The sequence below is a fragment of the Haliotis cracherodii genome, unplaced genomic scaffold (genome assembly GCF_022045235.1).
Source record: "Haliotis cracherodii isolate W230 unplaced genomic scaffold, xgHalCrac1.p SCAF_69, whole genome shotgun sequence".
Taxonomy (NCBI): domain Eukaryota; kingdom Metazoa; phylum Mollusca; class Gastropoda; order Lepetellida; family Haliotidae; genus Haliotis; species Haliotis cracherodii.
Genome location: NW_027266329.1, coordinates 1 through 18,614, shown reverse-complemented (window position 1 = coordinate 18,614; position 18,614 = coordinate 1). Strand labels below are relative to the sequence as shown.

Here is an 18,614-nt window from a genome sequence, read left to right as displayed (position 1 = left end):
ACATATATTCCATTTCTGTTCAAACATGTATATACTTCCCTGTACATGGCACTACATTCACCCGTTCGCTTTATGCAAAGATTATTGACAGGAAAAACCAGACAGAAATGGCTTTATTTGCATTTTAGGCTGCACAGACATGCACCTGACGCCAGGTACCCAGGGGAGGCAACTTCCATGTCAACACCCAAGTTTCCTTCCGGGTCCTATCTTTCTCCTTGGGAGCTACTCGGCAAAACAAACACAACAATCACAACAACAACTACAACTACAACTGGACATGTCATGATAGACAAATAGAATGAAAATAAGGCATTTCTATTTTTTGATTGGTTTTTCCAGGGGAGAGCGCGAACGCAGTCCCCCACACTTATAAATTGCGCACCCGAGTCGTCCACATTTGGGATGATCGCAGGGGTCAACCAAGCCGATGTGCAATGGAAAGGTCTCGCCCCGGGCCCACAGCCTTGCTGATCACTGTAAAGCCTGTGCCAGGTAAGTATGCCTGAAACTGCAGCTTCCTAACCATCACTACAAACATGCACATCACCTCACTCGGGTGTGTTTTAAACAACACTTCACATATATTCCATTTCTGTTCAAACATGTATATACTTCCCTGTACATGGCACTACATTCACCCGTTCGCTTTATGCAAAGATTATTGACAGGAAAAACCAGACAGAAATGGCTTTATTTGCATTTTAGGCTGCACAGACATGCACCTGACGCCAGGTACCCAGGGGAGGCAACTTCCATGTCAACACCCAAGTTTCCTTCCGGGTCCTATCTTTCTCCTTGGGAGCTACTCGGCAAAACAAACACAACAATCACAACAACAACTACAACTACAACTGGACATGTCATGATAGACAAATAGAATGAAAATAAGGCATTTCTATTTTTTGATTGGTTTTTCCAGGGGAGAGCGCGAACGCAGTCCCCCACACTTATAAATTGCGCACCCGAGTCGTCCACATTTGGGATGATCGCAGGGGTCAACCAAGCCGATGTGCAATGGAAAGGTCTCGCCCCGGGCCCACAGCCTTGCGGATCACTGTAAAGCCTGTGCCAGGTAAGTATGCCTGAAACTGCAGCTTCCTAACCATCACTACAAACATGCACATCACCTCACTCGGGTGTGTTTTAAACAACACTTCACATATATTCCATTTCTGTTCAAACATGTATATACTTCCCTGTACATGGCACTACATTCACCCGTTCGCTTTATGCAAAGATTATTGACAGGAAAAACCAGACAGAAATGGCTTTATTTGCATTTTAGGCTGCACAGACATGCACCTGACGCCAGGTACCCAGGGGAGGCAACTTCCATGTCAACACCCAAGTTTCCTTCCGGGTCCTATCTTTCTCCTTGGGAGCTACTCGGCAAAACAAACACAACAATCACAACAACAACTACAACTACAACTGGACATGTCATGATAGACAAATAGAATGAAAATAAGGCATTTCTATTTTTTGATTGGTTTTTCCAGGGGAGAGCGCGAACGCAGTCCCCCACACTTATAAATTGCGCACCCGAGTCGTCCACATTTGGGATGATCGCAGGGGTCAACCAAGCCGATGTGCAATGGAAAGGTCTCGCCCCGGGCCCACAGCCTTGCGGATCACTGTAAAGCCTGTGCCAGGTAAGTATGCCTGAAACTGCAGCTTCCTAACCATCACTACAAACATGCACATCACCTCACTCGGGTGTGTTTTAAACAACACTTCACATATATTCCATTTCTGTTCAAACATGTATATACTTCCCTGTACATGGCACTACATTCACCCGTTCGCTTTATGCAAAGATTATTGACAGGAAAAACCAGACAGAAATGGCTTTATTTGCATTTTAGGCTGCACAGACATGCACCTGACGCCAGGTACCCAGGGGAGGCAACTTCCATGTCAACACCCAAGTTTCCTTCCGGGTCCTATCTTTCTCCTTGGGAGCTACTCGGCAAAACAAACACAACAATCACAACAACAACTACAACTACAACTGGACATGTCATGATAGACAAATAGAATGAAAATAAGGCATTTCTATTTTTTGATTGGTTTTTCCAGGGGAGAGCGCGAACGCAGTCCCCCACACTTATAAATTGCGCACCCGAGTCGTCCACATTTGGGATGATCGCAGGGGTCAACCAAGCCGATGTGCAATGGAAAGGTCTCGCCCCGGGCCCACAGCCTTGCGGATCACTGTAAAGCCTGTGCCAGGTAAGTATGCCTGAAACTGCAGCTTCCTAACCATCACTACAAACATGCACATCACCTCACTCGGGTGTGTTTTAAACAACACTTCACATATATTCCATTTCTGTTCAAACATGTATATACTTCCCTGTACATGGCACTACATTCACCCGTTCGCTTTATGCAAAGATTATTGACAGGAAAAACCAGACAGAAATGGCTTTATTTGCATTTTAGGCTGCACAGACATGCACCTGACGCCAGGTACCCAGGGGAGGCAACTTCCATGTCAACACCCAAGTTTCCTTCCGGGTCCTATCTTTCTCCTTGGGAGCTACTCGGCAAAACAAACACAACAATCACAACAACAACTACAACTACAACTGGACATGTCATGATAGACAAATAGAATGAAAATAAGGCATTTCTATTTTTTGATTGGTTTTTCCAGGGGAGAGCGCGAACGCAGTCCCCCACACTTATAAATTGCGCACCCGAGTCGTCCACATTTGGGATGATCGCAGGGGTCAACCAAGCCGATGTGCAATGGAAAGGTCTCGCCCCGGGCCCACAGCCTTGCGGATCACTGTAAAGCCTGTGCCAGGTAAGTATGCCTGAAACTGCAGCTTCCTAACCATCACTACAAACATGCACATCACCTCACTCGGGTGTGTTTTAAACAACACTTCACATATATTCCATTTCTGTTCAAACATGTATATACTTCCCTGTACATGGCACTACATTCACCCGTTCGCTTTATGCAAAGATTATTGACAGGAAAAACCAGACAGAAATGGCTTTATTTGCATTTTAGGCTGCACAGACATGCACCTGACGCCAGGTACCCAGGGGAGGCAACTTCCATGTCAACACCCAAGTTTCCTTCCGGGTCCTATCTTTCTCCTTGGGAGCTACTCGGCAAAACAAACACAACAATCACAACAACAACTACAACTACAACTGGACATGTCATGATAGACAAATAGAATGAAAATAAGGCATTTCTATTTTTTGATTGGTTTTTCCAGGGGAGAGCGCGAACGCAGTCCCCCACACTTATAAATTGCGCACCCGAGTCGTCCACATTTGGGATGATCGCAGGGGTCAACCAAGCCGATGTGCAATGGAAAGGTCTCGCCCCGGGCCCACAGCCTTGCGGATCACTGTAAAGCCTGTGCCAGGTAAGTATGCCTGAAACTGCAGCTTCCTAACCATCACTACAAACATGCACATCACCTCACTCGGGTGTGTTTTAAACAACACTTCACATATATTCCATTTCTGTTCAAACATGTATATACTTCCCTGTACATGGCACTACATTCACCCGTTCGCTTTATGCAAAGATTATTGACAGGAAAAACCAGACAGAAATGGCTTTATTTGCATTTTAGGCTGCACAGACATGCACCTGACGCCAGGTACCCAGGGGAGGCAACTTCCATGTCAACACCCAAGTTTCCTTCCGGGTCCTATCTTTCTCCTTGGGAGCTACTCGGCAAAACAAACACAACAATCACAACAACAACTACAACTACAACTGGACATGTCATGATAGACAAATAGAATGAAAATAAGGCATTTCTATTTTTTGATTGGTTTTTCCAGGGGAGAGCGCGAACGCAGTCCCCCACACTTATAAATTGCGCACCCGAGTCGTCCACATTTGGGATGATCGCAGGGGTCAACCAAGCCGATGTGCAATGGAAAGGTCTCGCCCCGGGCCCACAGCCTTGCGGATCACTGTAAAGCCTGTGCCAGGTAAGTATGCCTGAAACTGCAGCTTCCTAACCATCACTACAAACATGCACATCACCTCACTCGGGTGTGTTTTAAACAACACTTCACATATATTCCATTTCTGTTCAAACATGTATATACTTCCCTGTACATGGCACTACATTCACCCGTTCGCTTTATGCAAAGATTATTGACAGGAAAAACCAGACAGAAATGGCTTTATTTGCATTTTAGGCTGCACAGACATGCACCTGACGCCAGGTACCCAGGGGAGGCAACTTCCATGTCAACACCCAAGTTTCCTTCCGGGTCCTATCTTTCTCCTTGGGAGCTACTCGGCAAAACAAACACAACAATCACAACAACAACTACAACTACAACTGGACATGTCATGATAGACAAATAGAATGAAAATAAGGCATTTCTATTTTTTGATTGGTTTTTCCAGGGGAGAGCGCGAACGCAGTCCCCCACACTTATAAATTGCGCACCCGAGTCGTCCACATTTGGGATGATCGCAGGGGTCAACCAAGCCGATGTGCAATGGAAAGGTCTCGCCCCGGGCCCACAGCCTTGCGGATCACTGTAAAGCCTGTGCCAGGTAAGTATGCCTGAAACTGCAGCTTCCTAACCATCACTACAAACATGCACATCACCTCACTCGGGTGTGTTTTAAACAACACTTCACATATATTCCATTTCTGTTCAAACATGTATATACTTCCCTGTACATGGCACTACATTCACCCGTTCGCTTTATGCAAAGATTATTGACAGGAAAAACCAGACAGAAATGGCTTTATTTGCATTTTAGGCTGCACAGACATGCACCTGACGCCAGGTACCCAGGGGAGGCAACTTCCATGTCAACACCCAAGTTTCCTTCCGGGTCCTATCTTTCTCCTTGGGAGCTACTCGGCAAAACAAACACAACAATCACAACAACAACTACAACTACAACTGGACATGTCATGATAGACAAATAGAATGAAAATAAGGCATTTCTATTTTTTGATTGGTTTTTCCAGGGGAGAGCGCGAACGCAGTCCCCCACACTTATAAATTGCGCACCCGAGTCGTCCACATTTGGGATGATCGCAGGGGTCAACCAAGCCGATGTGCAATGGAAAGGTCTCGCCCCGGGCCCACAGCCTTGCGGATCACTGTAAAGCCTGTGCCAGGTAAGTATGCCTGAAACTGCAGCTTCCTAACCATCACTACAAACATGCACATCACCTCACTCGGGTGTGTTTTAAACAACACTTCACATATATTCCATTTCTGTTCAAACATGTATATACTTCCCTGTACATGGCACTACATTCACCCGTTCGCTTTATGCAAAGATTATTGACAGGAAAAACCAGACAGAAATGGCTTTATTTGCATTTTAGGCTGCACAGACATGCACCTGACGCCAGGTACCCAGGGGAGGCAACTTCCATGTCAACACCCAAGTTTCCTTCCGGGTCCTATCTTTCTCCTTGGGAGCTACTCGGCAAAACAAACACAACAATCACAACAACAACTACAACTACAACTGGACATGTCATGATAGACAAATAGAATGAAAATAAGGCATTTCTATTTTTTGATTGGTTTTTCCAGGGGAGAGCGCGAACGCAGTCCCCCACACTTATAAATTGCGCACCCGAGTCGTCCACATTTGGGATGATCGCAGGGGTCAACCAAGCCGATGTGCAATGGAAAGGTCTCGCCCCGGGCCCACAGCCTTGCGGATCACTGTAAAGCCTGTGCCAGGTAAGTATGCCTGAAACTGCAGCTTCCTAACCATCACTACAAACATGCACATCACCTCACTCGGGTGTGTTTTAAACAACACTTCACATATATTCCATTTCTGTTCAAACATGTATATACTTCCCTGTACATGGCACTACATTCACCCGTTCGCTTTATGCAAAGATTATTGACAGGAAAAACCAGACAGAAATGGCTTTATTTGCATTTTAGGCTGCACAGACATGCACCTGACGCCAGGTACCCAGGGGAGGCAACTTCCATGTCAACACCCAAGTTTCCTTCCGGGTCCTATCTTTCTCCTTGGGAGCTACTCGGCAAAACAAACACAACAATCACAACAACAACTACAACTACAACTGGACATGTCATGATAGACAAATAGAATGAAAATAAGGCATTTCTATTTTTTGATTGGTTTTTCCAGGGGAGAGCGCGAACGCAGTCCCCCACACTTATAAATTGCGCACCCGAGTCGTCCACATTTGGGATGATCGCAGGGGTCAACCAAGCCGATGTGCAATGGAAAGGTCTCGCCCCGGGCCCACAGCCTTGCGGATCACTGTAAAGCCTGTGCCAGGTAAGTATGCCTGAAACTGCAGCTTCCTAACCATCACTACAAACATGCACATCACCTCACTCGGGTGTGTTTTAAACAACACTTCACATATATTCCATTTCTGTTCAAACATGTATATACTTCCCTGTACATGGCACTACATTCACCCGTTCGCTTTATGCAAAGATTATTGACAGGAAAAACCAGACAGAAATGGCTTTATTTGCATTTTAGGCTGCACAGACATGCACCTGACGCCAGGTACCCAGGGGAGGCAACTTCCATGTCAACACCCAAGTTTCCTTCCGGGTCCTATGTTTCTCCTTGGGAGCTACTCGGCAAAACAAACACAACAATCACAACAACAACTACAACTACAACTGGACATGTCATGATAGACAAATAGAATGAAAATAAGGCATTTCTATTTTTTGATTGGTTTTTCCAGGGGAGAGCGCGAACGCAGTCCCCCACACTTATAAATTGCGCACCCGAGTCGTCCACATTTGGGATGATCGCAGGGGTCAACCAAGCCGATGTGCAATGGAAAGGTCTCGCCCCGGGCCCACAGCCTTGCGGATCACTGTAAAGCCTGTGCCAGGTAAGTATGCCTGAAACTGCAGCTTCCTAACCATCACTACAAACATGCACATCACCTCACTCGGGTGTGTTTTAAACAACACTTCACATATATTCCATTTCTGTTCAAACATGTATATACTTCCCTGTACATGGCACTACATTCACCCGTTCGCTTTATGCAAAGATTATTGACAGGAAAAACCAGACAGAAATGGCTTTATTTGCATTTTAGGCTGCACAGACATGCACCTGACGCCAGGTACCCAGGGGAGGCAACTTCCATGTCAACACCCAAGTTTCCTTCCGGGTCCTATCTTTCTCCTTGGGAGCTACTCGGCAAAACAAACACAACAATCACAACAACAACTACAACTACAACTGGACATGTCATGATAGACAAATAGAATGAAAATAAGGCATTTCTATTTTTTGATTGGTTTTTCCAGGGGAGAGCGCGAACGCAGTCCCCCACACTTATAAATTGCGCACCCGAGTCGTCCACATTTGGGATGATCGCAGGGGTCAACCAAGCCGATGTGCAATGGAAAGGTCTCGCCCCGGGCCCACAGCCTTGCGGATCACTGTAAAGCCTGTGCCAGGTAAGTATGCCTGAAACTGCAGCTTCCTAACCATCACTACAAACATGCACATCACCTCACTCGGGTGTGTTTTAAACAACACTTCACATATATTCCATTTCTGTTCAAACATGTATATACTTCCCTGTACATGGCACTACATTCACCCGTTCGCTTTATGCAAAGATTATTGACAGGAAAAACCAGACAGAAATGGCTTTATTTGCATTTTAGGCTGCACAGACATGCACCTGACGCCAGGTACCCAGGGGAGGCAACTTCCATGTCAACACCCAAGTTTCCTTCCGGGTCCTATCTTTCTCCTTGGGAGCTACTCGGCAAAACAAACACAACAATCACAACAACAACTACAACTACAACTGGACATGTCATGATAGACAAATAGAATGAAAATAAGGCATTTCTATTTTTTGATTGGTTTTTCCAGGGGAGAGCGCGAACGCAGTCCCCCACACTTATAAATTGCGCACCCGAGTCGTCCACATTTGGGATGATCGCAGGGGTCAACCAAGCCGATGTGCAATGGAAAGGTCTCGCCCCGGGCCCACAGCCTTGCGGATCACTGTAAAGCCTGTGCCAGGTAAGTATGCCTGAAACTGCAGCTTCCTAACCATCACTACAAACATGCACATCACCTCACTCGGGTGTGTTTTAAACAACACTTCACATATATTCCATTTCTGTTCAAACATGTATATACTTCCCTGTACATGGCACTACATTCACCCGTTCGCTTTATGCAAAGATTATTGACAGGAAAAACCAGACAGAAATGGCTTTATTTGCATTTTAGGCTGCACAGACATGCACCTGACGCCAGGTACCCAGGGGAGGCAACTTCCATGTCAACACCCAAGTTTCCTTCCGGGTCCTATCTTTCTCCTTGGGAGCTACTCGGCAAAACAAACACAACAATCACAACAACAACTACAACTACAACTGGACATGTCATGATAGACAAATAGAATGAAAATAAGGCATTTCTATTTTTTGATTGGTTTTTCCAGGGGAGAGCGCGAACGCAGTCCCCCACACTTATAAATTGCGCACCCGAGTCGTCCACATTTGGGATGATCGCAGGGGTCAACCAAGCCGATGTGCAATGGAAAGGTCTCGCCCCGGGCCCACAGCCTTGCGGATCACTGTAAAGCCTGTGCCAGGTAAGTATGCCTGAAACTGCAGCTTCCTAACCATCACTACAAACATGCACATCACCTCACTCGGGTGTGTTTTAAACAACACTTCACATATATTCCATTTCTGTTCAAACATGTATATACTTCCCTGTACATGGCACTACATTCACCCGTTCGCTTTATGCAAAGATTATTGACAGGAAAAACCAGACAGAAATGGCTTTATTTGCATTTTAGGCTGCACAGACATGCACCTGACGCCAGGTACCCAGGGGAGGCAACTTCCATGTCAACACCCAAGTTTCCTTCCGGGTCCTATCTTTCTCCTTGGGAGCTACTCGGCAAAACAAACACAACAATCACAACAACAACTACAACTACAACTGGACATGTCATGATAGACAAATAGAATGAAAATAAGGCATTTCTATTTTTTGATTGGTTTTTCCAGGGGAGAGCGCGAACGCAGTCCCCCACACTTATAAATTGCGCACCCGAGTCGTCCACATTTGGGATGATCGCAGGGGTCAACCAAGCCGATGTGCAATGGAAAGGTCTCGCCCCGGGCCCACAGCCTTGCGGATCACTGTAAAGCCTGTGCCAGGTAAGTATGCCTGAAACTGCAGCTTCCTAACCATCACTACAAACATGCACATCACCTCACTCGGGTGTGTTTTAAACAACACTTCACATATATTCCATTTCTGTTCAAACATGTATATACTTCCCTGTACATGGCACTACATTCACCCGTTCGCTTTATGCAAAGATTATTGACAGGAAAAACCAGACAGAAATGGCTTTATTTGCATTTTAGGCTGCACAGACATGCACCTGACGCCAGGTACCCAGGGGAGGCAACTTCCATGTCAACACCCAAGTTTCCTTCCGGGTCCTATCTTTCTCCTTGGGAGCTACTCGGCAAAACAAACACAACAATCACAACAACAACTACAACTACAACTGGACATGTCATGATAGACAAATAGAATGAAAATAAGGCATTTCTATTTTTTGATTGGTTTTTCCAGGGGAGAGCGCGAACGCAGTCCCCCACACTTATAAATTGCGCACCCGAGTCGTCCACATTTGGGATGATCGCAGGGGTCAACCAAGCCGATGTGCAATGGAAAGGTCTCGCCCCGGGCCCACAGCCTTGCGGATCACTGTAAAGCCTGTGCCAGGTAAGTATGCCTGAAACTGCAGCTTCCTAACCATCACTACAAACATGCACATCACCTCACTCGGGTGTGTTTTAAACAACACTTCACATATATTCCATTTCTGTTCAAACATGTATATACTTCCCTGTACATGGCACTACATTCACCCGTTCGCTTTATGCAAAGATTATTGACAGGAAAAACCAGACAGAAATGGCTTTATTTGCATTTTAGGCTGCACAGACATGCACCTGACGCCAGGTACCCAGGGGAGGCAACTTCCATGTCAACACCCAAGTTTCCTTCCGGGTCCTATCTTTCTCCTTGGGAGCTACTCGGCAAAACAAACACAACAATCACAACAACAACTACAACTACAACTGGACATGTCATGATAGACAAATAGAATGAAAATAAGGCATTTCTATTTTTTGATTGGTTTTTCCAGGGGAGAGCGCGAACGCAGTCCCCCACACTTATAAATTGCGCACCCGAGTCGTCCACATTTGGGATGATCGCAGGGGTCAACCAAGCCGATGTGCAATGGAAAGGTCTCGCCCCGGGCCCACAGCCTTGCGGATCACTGTAAAGCCTGTGCCAGGTAAGTATGCCTGAAACTGCAGCTTCCTAACCATCACTACAAACATGCACATCACCTCACTCGGGTGTGTTTTAAACAACACTTCACATATATTCCATTTCTGTTCAAACATGTATATACTTCCCTGTACATGGCACTACATTCACCCGTTCGCTTTATGCAAAGATTATTGACAGGAAAAACCAGACAGAAATGGCTTTATTTGCATTTTAGGCTGCACAGACATGCACCTGACGCCAGGTACCCAGGGGAGGCAACTTCCATGTCAACACCCAAGTTTCCTTCCGGGTCCTATCTTTCTCCTTGGGAGCTACTCGGCAAAACAAACACAACAATCACAACAACAACTACAACTACAACTGGACATGTCATGATAGACAAATAGAATGAAAATAAGGCATTTCTATTTTTTGATTGGTTTTTCCAGGGGAGAGCGCGAACGCAGTCCCCCACACTTATAAATTGCGCACCCGAGTCGTCCACATTTGGGATGATCGCAGGGGTCAACCAAGCCGATGTGCAATGGAAAGGTCTCGCCCCGGGCCCACAGCCTTGCGGATCACTGTAAAGCCTGTGCCAGGTAAGTATGCCTGAAACTGCAGCTTCCTAACCATCACTACAAACATGCACATCACCTCACTCGGGTGTGTTTTAAACAACACTTCACATATATTCCATTTCTGTTCAAACATGTATATACTTCCCTGTACATGGCACTACATTCACCCGTTCGCTTTATGCAAAGATTATTGACAGGAAAAACCAGACAGAAATGGCTTTATTTGCATTTTAGGCTGCACAGACATGCACCTGACGCCAGGTACCCAGGGGAGGCAACTTCCATGTCAACACCCAAGTTTCCTTCCGGGTCCTATCTTTCTCCTTGGGAGCTACTCGGCAAAACAAACACAACAATCACAACAACAACTACAACTACAACTGGACATGTCATGATAGACAAATAGAATGAAAATAAGGCATTTCTATTTTTTGATTGGTTTTTCCAGGGGAGAGCGCGAACGCAGTCCCCCACACTTATAAATTGCGCACCCGAGTCGTCCACATTTGGGATGATCGCAGGGGTCAACCAAGCCGATGTGCAATGGAAAGGTCTCGCCCCGGGCCCACAGCCTTGCGGATCACTGTAAAGCCTGTGCCAGGTAAGTATGCCTGAAACTGCAGCTTCCTAACCATCACTACAAACATGCACATCACCTCACTCGGGTGTGTTTTAAACAACACTTCACATATATTCCATTTCTGTTCAAACATGTATATACTTCCCTGTACATGGCACTACATTCACCCGTTCGCTTTATGCAAAGATTATTGACAGGAAAAACCAGACAGAAATGGCTTTATTTGCATTTTAGGCTGCACAGACATGCACCTGACGCCAGGTACCCAGGGGAGGCAACTTCCATGTCAACACCCAAGTTTCCTTCCGGGTCCTATCTTTCTCCTTGGGAGCTACTCGGCAAAACAAACACAACAATCACAACAACAACTACAACTACAACTGGACATGTCATGATAGACAAATAGAATGAAAATAAGGCATTTCTATTTTTTGATTGGTTTTTCCAGGGGAGAGCGCGAACGCAGTCCCCCACACTTATAAATTGCGCACCCGAGTCGTCCACATTTGGGATGATCGCAGGGGTCAACCAAGCCGATGTGCAATGGAAAGGTCTCGCCCCGGGCCCACAGCCTTGCGGATCACTGTAAAGCCTGTGCCAGGTAAGTATGCCTGAAACTGCAGCTTCCTAACCATCACTACAAACATGCACATCACCTCACTCGGGTGTGTTTTAAACAACACTTCACATATATTCCATTTCTGTTCAAACATGTATATACTTCCCTGTACATGGCACTACATTCACCCGTTCGCTTTATGCAAAGATTATTGACAGGAAAAACCAGACAGAAATGGCTTTATTTGCATTTTAGGCTGCACAGACATGCACCTGACGCCAGGTACCCAGGGGAGGCAACTTCCATGTCAACACCCAAGTTTCCTTCCGGGTCCTATCTTTCTCCTTGGGAGCTACTCGGCAAAACAAACACAACAATCACAACAACAACTACAACTACAACTGGACATGTCATGATAGACAAATAGAATGAAAATAAGGCATTTCTATTTTTTGATTGGTTTTTCCAGGGGAGAGCGCGAACGCAGTCCCCCACACTTATAAATTGCGCACCCGAGTCGTCCACATTTGGGATGATCGCAGGGGTCAACCAAGCCGATGTGCAATGGAAAGGTCTCGCCCCGGGCCCACAGCCTTGCGGATCACTGTAAAGCCTGTGCCAGGTAAGTATGCCTGAAACTGCAGCTTCCTAACCATCACTACAAACATGCACATCACCTCACTCGGGTGTGTTTTAAACAACACTTCACATATATTCCATTTCTGTTCAAACATGTATATACTTCCCTGTACATGGCACTACATTCACCCGTTCGCTTTATGCAAAGATTATTGACAGGAAAAACCAGACAGAAATGGCTTTATTTGCATTTTAGGCTGCACAGACATGCACCTGACGCCAGGTACCCAGGGGAGGCAACTTCCATGTCAACACCCAAGTTTCCTTCCGGGTCCTATCTTTCTCCTTGGGAGCTACTCGGCAAAACAAACACAACAATCACAACAACAACTACAACTACAACTGGACATGTCATGATAGACAAATAGAATGAAAATAAGGCATTTCTATTTTTTGATTGGTTTTTCCAGGGGAGAGCGCGAACGCAGTCCCCCACACTTATAAATTGCGCACCCGAGTCGTCCACATTTGGGATGATCGCAGGGGTCAACCAAGCCGATGTGCAATGGAAAGGTCTCGCCCCGGGCCCACAGCCTTGCGGATCACTGTAAAGCCTGTGCCAGGTAAGTATGCCTGAAACTGCAGCTTCCTAACCATCACTACAAACATGCACATCACCTCACTCGGGTGTGTTTTAAACAACACTTCACATATATTCCATTTCTGTTCAAACATGTATATACTTCCCTGTACATGGCACTACATTCACCCGTTCGCTTTATGCAAAGATTATTGACAGGAAAAACCAGACAGAAATGGCTTTATTTGCATTTTAGGCTGCACAGACATGCACCTGACGCCAGGTACCCAGGGGAGGCAACTTCCATGTCAACACCCAAGTTTCCTTCCGGGTCCTATCTTTCTCCTTGGGAGCTACTCGGCAAAACAAACACAACAATCACAACAACAACTACAACTACAACTGGACATGTCATGATAGACAAATAGAATGAAAATAAGGCATTTCTATTTTTTGATTGGTTTTTCCAGGGGAGAGCGCGAACGCAGTCCCCCACACTTATAAATTGCGCACCCGAGTCGTCCACATTTGGGATGATCGCAGGGGTCAACCAAGCCGATGTGCAATGGAAAGGTCTCGCCCCGGGCCCACAGCCTTGCGGATCACTGTAAAGCCTGTGCCAGGTAAGTATGCCTGAAACTGCAGCTTCCTAACCATCACTACAAACATGCACATCACCTCACTCGGGTGTGTTTTAAACAACACTTCACATATATTCCATTTCTGTTCAAACATGTATATACTTCCCTGTACATGGCACTACATTCACCCGTTCGCTTTATGCAAAGATTATTGACAGGAAAAACCAGACAGAAATGGCTTTATTTGCATTTTAGGCTGCACAGACATGCACCTGACGCCAGGTACCCAGGGGAGGCAACTTCCATGTCAACACCCAAGTTTCCTTCCGGGTCCTATCTTTCTCCTTGGGAGCTACTCGGCAAAACAAACACAACAATCACAACAACAACTACAACTACAACTGGACATGTCATGATAGACAAATAGAATGAAAATAAGGCATTTCTATTTTTTGATTGGTTTTTCCAGGGGAGAGCGCGAACGCAGTCCCCCACACTTATAAATTGCGCACCCGAGTCGTCCACATTTGGGATGATCGCAGGGGTCAACCAAGCCGATGTGCAATGGAAAGGTCTCGCCCCGGGCCCACAGCCTTGCGGATCACTGTAAAGCCTGTGCCAGGTAAGTATGCCTGAAACTGCAGCTTCCTAACCATCACTACAAACATGCACATCACCTCACTCGGGTGTGTTTTAAACAACACTTCACATATATTCCATTTCTGTTCAAACATGTATATACTTCCCTGTACATGGCACTACATTCACCCGTTCGCTTTATGCAAAGATTATTGACAGGAAAAACCAGACAGAAATGGCTTTATTTGCATTTTAGGCTGCACAGACATGCACCTGACGCCAGGTACCCAGGGGAGGCAACTTCCATGTCAACACCCAAGTTTCCTTCCGGGTCCTATCTTTCTCCTTGGGAGCTACTCGGCAAAACAAACACAACAATCACAACAACAACTACAACTACAACTGGACATGTCATGATAGACAAATAGAATGAAAATAAGGCATTTCTATTTTTTGATTGGTTTTTCCAGGGGAGAGCGCGAACGCAGTCCCCCACACTTATAAATTGCGCACCCGAGTCGTCCACATTTGGGATGATCGCAGGGGTCAACCAAGCCGATGTGCAATGGAAAGGTCTCGCCCCGGGCCCACAGCCTTGCGGATCACTGTAAAGCCTGTGCCAGGTAAGTATGCCTGAAACTGCAGCTTCCTAACCATCACTACAAACATGCACATCACCTCACTCGGGTGTGTTTTAAACAACACTTCACATATATTCCATTTCTGTTCAAACATGTATATACTTCCCTGTACATGGCACTACATTCACCCGTTCGCTTTATGCAAAGATTATTGACAGGAAAAACCAGACAGAAATGGCTTTATTTGCATTTTAGGCTGCACAGACATGCACCTGACGCCAGGTACCCAGGGGAGGCAACTTCCATGTCAACACCCAAGTTTCCTTCCGGGTCCTATCTTTCTCCTTGGGAGCTACTCGGCAAAACAAACACAACAATCACAACAACAACTACAACTACAACTGGACATGTCATGATAGACAAATAGAATGAAAATAAGGCATTTCTATTTTTTGATTGGTTTTTCCAGGGGAGAGCGCGAACGCAGTCCCCCACACTTATAAATTGCGCACCCGAGTCGTCCACATTTGGGATGATCGCAGGGGTCAACCAAGCCGATGTGCAATGGAAAGGTCTCGCCCCGGGCCCACAGCCTTGCGGATCACTGTAAAGCCTGTGCCAGGTAAGTATGCCTGAAACTGCAGCTTCCTAACCATCACTACAAACATGCACATCACCTCACTCGGGTGTGTTTTAAACAACACTTCACATATATTCCATTTCTGTTCAAACATGTATATACTTCCCTGTACATGGCACTACATTCACCCGTTCGCTTTATGCAAAGATTATTGACAGGAAAAACCAGACAGAAATGGCTTTATTTGCATTTTAGGCTGCACAGACATGCACCTGACGCCAGGTACCCAGGGGAGGCAACTTCCATGTCAACACCCAAGTTTCCTTCCGGGTCCTATCTTTCTCCTTGGGAGCTACTCGGCAAAACAAACACAACAATCACAACAACAACTACAACTACAACTGGACATGTCATGATAGACAAATAGAATGAAAATAAGGCATTTCTATTTTTTGATTGGTTTTTCCAGGGGAGAGCGCGAACGCAGTCCCCCACACTTATAAATTGCGCACCCGAGTCGTCCACATTTGGGATGATCGCAGGGGTCAACCAAGCCGATGTGCAATGGAAAGGTCTCGCCCCGGGCCCACAGCCTTGCGGATCACTGTAAAGCCTGTGCCAGGTAAGTATGCCTGAAACTGCAGCTTCCTAACCATCACTACAAACATGCACATCACCTCACTCGGGTGTGTTTTAAACAACACTTCACATATATTCCATTTCTGTTCAAACATGTATATACTTCCCTGTACATGGCACTACATTCACCCGTTCGCTTTATGCAAAGATTATTGACAGGAAAAACCAGACAGAAATGGCTTTATTTGCATTTTAGGCTGCACAGACATGCACCTGACGCCAGGTACCCAGGGGAGGCAACTTCCATGTCAACACCCAAGTTTCCTTCCGGGTCCTATCTTTCTCCTTGGGAGCTACTCGGCAAAACAAACACAACAATCACAACAACAACTACAACTACAACTGGACATGTCATGATAGACAAATAGAATGAAAATAAGGCATTTCTATTTTTTGATTGGTTTTTCCAGGGGAGAGCGCGAACGCAGTCCCCCACACTTATAAATTGCGCACCCGAGTCGTCCACATTTGGGATGATCGCAGGGGTCAACCAAGCCGATGTGCAATGGAAAGGTCTCGCCCCGGGCCCACAGCCTTGCGGATCACTGTAAAGCCTGTGCCAGGTAAGTATGCCTGAAACTGCAGCTTCCTAACCATCACTACAAACATGCACATCACCTCACTCGGGTGTGTTTTAAACAACACTTCACATATATTCCATTTCTGTTCAAACATGTATATACTTCCCTGTACATGGCACTACATTCACCCGTTCGCTTTATGCAAAGATTATTGACAGGAAAAACCAGACAGAAATGGCTTTATTTGCATTTTAGGCTGCACAGACATGCACCTGACGCCAGGTACCCAGGGGAGGCAACTTCCATGTCAACACCCAAGTTTCCTTCCGGGTCCTATCTTTCTCCTTGGGAGCTACTCGGCAAAACAAACACAACAATCACAACAACAACTACAACTACAACTGGACATGTCATGATAGACAAATAGAATGAAAATAAGGCATTTCTATTTTTTGATTGGTTTTTCCAGGGGAGAGCGCGAACGCAGTCCCCCACACTTATAAATTGCGCACCCGAGTCGTCCACATTTGGGATGATCGCAGGGGTCAACCAAGCCGATGTGCAATGGAAAGGTCTCGCCCCGGGCCCACAGCCTTGCGGATCACTGTAAAGCCTGTGCCAGGTAAGTATGCCTGAAACTGCAGCTTCCTAACCATCACTACAAACATGCACATCACCTCACTCGGGTGTGTTTTAAACAACACTTCACATATATTCCATTTCTGTTCAAACATGTATATACTTCCCTGTACATGGCACTACATTCACCCGTTCGCTTTATGCAAAGATTATTGACAGGAAAAACCAGACAGAAATGGCTTTATTTGCATTTTAGGCTGCACAGACATGCACCTGACGCCAGGTACCCAGGGGAGGCAACTTCCATGTCAACACCCAAGTTTCCTTCCGGGTCCTATCTTTCTCCTTGGGAGCTACTCGGCAAAACAAACACAACAATCACAACAACAACTACAACTACAACTGGACATGTCATGATAGACAAATAGAATGAAAATAAGGCATTTCTATTTTTTGATTGGTTTTTCCAGGGGAGAGCGCGAACGCAGTCCCCCCACACTTATAAATTGCGCACCCGAGTCGTCCACATTTGGGATGATCGCAGGGGTCAAACCAAGCCGATGTGCAATGGAAAGGTCTCGCCCCGGGCCCACAGCCTTGCGGATCACTGTAAAGCCTGTGCCAGGTAAGTATGCCTGAAACTGCAGCTTCCTAACCATCACTACAAACATGCACATCACCTCACTCGGGTGTGTTTTAAACAACACTTCACATATATTCCATTTCTGTTCAAACATGTATATACTTCCCTGTACATGGCACTACATTCACCCGTTCGCTTTATGCAAAGATTATTGACAGGAAAAACCAGACAGAAATGGCTTTATTTGCATTTTAGGCTGCACAGACATGCACCTGACGCCAGGTACCCAGGGGAGGCAACTTCCATGTCAACACCCAAGTTTCCTTCCGGGTCCTATCTTTCTCCTTGGGAGCTACTCGGCAAAACAAACACAACAATCACAACAACAACTACAACTACAACTGGACATGTCATGATAGACAAATAGAATGAAAATAAGGCATTTCTATTTTTTGATTGGTTTTTCCAGGGGAGAGCGCGAACGCAGTCCCCCACACTTATAAATTGCGCACCCGAGTCGTCCACATTTGGGATGATCGCAGGGGTCAACCAAGCCGATGTGCAATGGAAAGGTCTCGCCCCGGGCCCACAGCCTTGCGGATCACTGTAAAGCCTGTGCCAGGTAAGTATGCCTGAAACTGCAGCTTCCTAACCATCACTACAAACATGCACATCACCTCACTCGGGTGTGTTTTAAACAACACTTCACATATATTCCATTTCTGTTCAAACATGTATATACTTCCCTGTACATGGCAC

The 18,614-nt window shown here is 46.0% G+C and overlaps 32 non-coding genes across 32 annotated transcripts; all 32 read right to left on the bottom strand.

The window, feature by feature from the left end:
• Positions 1 to 339: 339 nt before the first annotated feature.
• Positions 340 to 503, bottom strand: LOC139446979 (U1 spliceosomal RNA). Its single transcript, XR_011651938.1, has one exon. It is a non-coding gene; the product is annotated as a U1 spliceosomal RNA (small nuclear RNA).
• A 416-nt stretch (positions 504 to 919) lies between these two features.
• Positions 920 to 1,083, bottom strand: LOC139447029 (U1 spliceosomal RNA). The gene has a single exon (XR_011651984.1). It is a non-coding gene; the product is annotated as a U1 spliceosomal RNA (small nuclear RNA).
• Positions 1,084 to 1,499: 416 nt separating this feature from the next.
• LOC139447028 (U1 spliceosomal RNA) lies at positions 1,500 to 1,663 on the bottom strand. The gene has a single exon (XR_011651983.1). It is a non-coding gene; the product is annotated as a U1 spliceosomal RNA (small nuclear RNA).
• Positions 1,664 to 2,079: 416 nt separating this feature from the next.
• LOC139447027 (U1 spliceosomal RNA) lies at positions 2,080 to 2,243 on the bottom strand. The gene has a single exon (XR_011651982.1). It is a non-coding gene; the product is annotated as a U1 spliceosomal RNA (small nuclear RNA).
• Positions 2,244 to 2,659: 416 nt separating this feature from the next.
• LOC139447026 (U1 spliceosomal RNA) lies at positions 2,660 to 2,823 on the bottom strand. Its single transcript, XR_011651981.1, has one exon. It is a non-coding gene; the product is annotated as a U1 spliceosomal RNA (small nuclear RNA).
• Positions 2,824 to 3,239: 416 nt separating this feature from the next.
• On the bottom strand, positions 3,240 to 3,403 carry LOC139447025 (U1 spliceosomal RNA). The gene has a single exon (XR_011651980.1). It is a non-coding gene; the product is annotated as a U1 spliceosomal RNA (small nuclear RNA).
• Positions 3,404 to 3,819: 416 nt separating this feature from the next.
• On the bottom strand, positions 3,820 to 3,983 carry LOC139447023 (U1 spliceosomal RNA). The gene has a single exon (XR_011651979.1). It is a non-coding gene; the product is annotated as a U1 spliceosomal RNA (small nuclear RNA).
• A 416-nt stretch (positions 3,984 to 4,399) lies between these two features.
• Positions 4,400 to 4,563, bottom strand: LOC139447022 (U1 spliceosomal RNA). Its single transcript, XR_011651978.1, has one exon. It is a non-coding gene; the product is annotated as a U1 spliceosomal RNA (small nuclear RNA).
• A 416-nt stretch (positions 4,564 to 4,979) lies between these two features.
• Positions 4,980 to 5,143, bottom strand: LOC139447021 (U1 spliceosomal RNA). Its single transcript, XR_011651977.1, has one exon. It is a non-coding gene; the product is annotated as a U1 spliceosomal RNA (small nuclear RNA).
• Positions 5,144 to 5,559: 416 nt separating this feature from the next.
• On the bottom strand, positions 5,560 to 5,723 carry LOC139447019 (U1 spliceosomal RNA). Its single transcript, XR_011651975.1, has one exon. It is a non-coding gene; the product is annotated as a U1 spliceosomal RNA (small nuclear RNA).
• Positions 5,724 to 6,139: 416 nt separating this feature from the next.
• Positions 6,140 to 6,303, bottom strand: LOC139447018 (U1 spliceosomal RNA). Its single transcript, XR_011651974.1, has one exon. It is a non-coding gene; the product is annotated as a U1 spliceosomal RNA (small nuclear RNA).
• Positions 6,304 to 6,719: 416 nt separating this feature from the next.
• On the bottom strand, positions 6,720 to 6,883 carry LOC139447017 (U1 spliceosomal RNA). Its single transcript, XR_011651973.1, has one exon. It is a non-coding gene; the product is annotated as a U1 spliceosomal RNA (small nuclear RNA).
• A 416-nt stretch (positions 6,884 to 7,299) lies between these two features.
• LOC139447016 (U1 spliceosomal RNA) lies at positions 7,300 to 7,463 on the bottom strand. Its single transcript, XR_011651972.1, has one exon. It is a non-coding gene; the product is annotated as a U1 spliceosomal RNA (small nuclear RNA).
• Positions 7,464 to 7,879: 416 nt separating this feature from the next.
• Positions 7,880 to 8,043, bottom strand: LOC139447015 (U1 spliceosomal RNA). The gene has a single exon (XR_011651971.1). It is a non-coding gene; the product is annotated as a U1 spliceosomal RNA (small nuclear RNA).
• Positions 8,044 to 8,459: 416 nt separating this feature from the next.
• LOC139447014 (U1 spliceosomal RNA) lies at positions 8,460 to 8,623 on the bottom strand. Its single transcript, XR_011651970.1, has one exon. It is a non-coding gene; the product is annotated as a U1 spliceosomal RNA (small nuclear RNA).
• Positions 8,624 to 9,039: 416 nt separating this feature from the next.
• Positions 9,040 to 9,203, bottom strand: LOC139447013 (U1 spliceosomal RNA). The gene has a single exon (XR_011651969.1). It is a non-coding gene; the product is annotated as a U1 spliceosomal RNA (small nuclear RNA).
• Positions 9,204 to 9,619: 416 nt separating this feature from the next.
• Positions 9,620 to 9,783, bottom strand: LOC139447012 (U1 spliceosomal RNA). The gene has a single exon (XR_011651968.1). It is a non-coding gene; the product is annotated as a U1 spliceosomal RNA (small nuclear RNA).
• A 416-nt stretch (positions 9,784 to 10,199) lies between these two features.
• Positions 10,200 to 10,363, bottom strand: LOC139447011 (U1 spliceosomal RNA). Its single transcript, XR_011651967.1, has one exon. It is a non-coding gene; the product is annotated as a U1 spliceosomal RNA (small nuclear RNA).
• A 416-nt stretch (positions 10,364 to 10,779) lies between these two features.
• Positions 10,780 to 10,943, bottom strand: LOC139447010 (U1 spliceosomal RNA). The gene has a single exon (XR_011651966.1). It is a non-coding gene; the product is annotated as a U1 spliceosomal RNA (small nuclear RNA).
• Positions 10,944 to 11,359: 416 nt separating this feature from the next.
• On the bottom strand, positions 11,360 to 11,523 carry LOC139447006 (U1 spliceosomal RNA). Its single transcript, XR_011651964.1, has one exon. It is a non-coding gene; the product is annotated as a U1 spliceosomal RNA (small nuclear RNA).
• A 416-nt stretch (positions 11,524 to 11,939) lies between these two features.
• LOC139447005 (U1 spliceosomal RNA) lies at positions 11,940 to 12,103 on the bottom strand. The gene has a single exon (XR_011651963.1). It is a non-coding gene; the product is annotated as a U1 spliceosomal RNA (small nuclear RNA).
• Positions 12,104 to 12,519: 416 nt separating this feature from the next.
• Positions 12,520 to 12,683, bottom strand: LOC139447004 (U1 spliceosomal RNA). Its single transcript, XR_011651962.1, has one exon. It is a non-coding gene; the product is annotated as a U1 spliceosomal RNA (small nuclear RNA).
• A 416-nt stretch (positions 12,684 to 13,099) lies between these two features.
• On the bottom strand, positions 13,100 to 13,263 carry LOC139447003 (U1 spliceosomal RNA). Its single transcript, XR_011651961.1, has one exon. It is a non-coding gene; the product is annotated as a U1 spliceosomal RNA (small nuclear RNA).
• Positions 13,264 to 13,679: 416 nt separating this feature from the next.
• On the bottom strand, positions 13,680 to 13,843 carry LOC139447002 (U1 spliceosomal RNA). The gene has a single exon (XR_011651960.1). It is a non-coding gene; the product is annotated as a U1 spliceosomal RNA (small nuclear RNA).
• Positions 13,844 to 14,259: 416 nt separating this feature from the next.
• On the bottom strand, positions 14,260 to 14,423 carry LOC139447001 (U1 spliceosomal RNA). Its single transcript, XR_011651959.1, has one exon. It is a non-coding gene; the product is annotated as a U1 spliceosomal RNA (small nuclear RNA).
• A 416-nt stretch (positions 14,424 to 14,839) lies between these two features.
• Positions 14,840 to 15,003, bottom strand: LOC139447000 (U1 spliceosomal RNA). Its single transcript, XR_011651958.1, has one exon. It is a non-coding gene; the product is annotated as a U1 spliceosomal RNA (small nuclear RNA).
• Positions 15,004 to 15,419: 416 nt separating this feature from the next.
• Positions 15,420 to 15,583, bottom strand: LOC139446999 (U1 spliceosomal RNA). Its single transcript, XR_011651957.1, has one exon. It is a non-coding gene; the product is annotated as a U1 spliceosomal RNA (small nuclear RNA).
• Positions 15,584 to 15,999: 416 nt separating this feature from the next.
• LOC139446997 (U1 spliceosomal RNA) lies at positions 16,000 to 16,163 on the bottom strand. Its single transcript, XR_011651955.1, has one exon. It is a non-coding gene; the product is annotated as a U1 spliceosomal RNA (small nuclear RNA).
• A 416-nt stretch (positions 16,164 to 16,579) lies between these two features.
• Positions 16,580 to 16,743, bottom strand: LOC139446985 (U1 spliceosomal RNA). Its single transcript, XR_011651944.1, has one exon. It is a non-coding gene; the product is annotated as a U1 spliceosomal RNA (small nuclear RNA).
• Positions 16,744 to 17,159: 416 nt separating this feature from the next.
• On the bottom strand, positions 17,160 to 17,323 carry LOC139447044 (U1 spliceosomal RNA). Its single transcript, XR_011651998.1, has one exon. It is a non-coding gene; the product is annotated as a U1 spliceosomal RNA (small nuclear RNA).
• Positions 17,324 to 17,739: 416 nt separating this feature from the next.
• Positions 17,740 to 17,905, bottom strand: LOC139447020 (U1 spliceosomal RNA). The gene has a single exon (XR_011651976.1). It is a non-coding gene; the product is annotated as a U1 spliceosomal RNA (small nuclear RNA).
• Positions 17,906 to 18,321: 416 nt separating this feature from the next.
• On the bottom strand, positions 18,322 to 18,485 carry LOC139447032 (U1 spliceosomal RNA). The gene has a single exon (XR_011651987.1). It is a non-coding gene; the product is annotated as a U1 spliceosomal RNA (small nuclear RNA).
• Between the last annotated feature and the right edge of the window lie 129 nt (positions 18,486 to 18,614).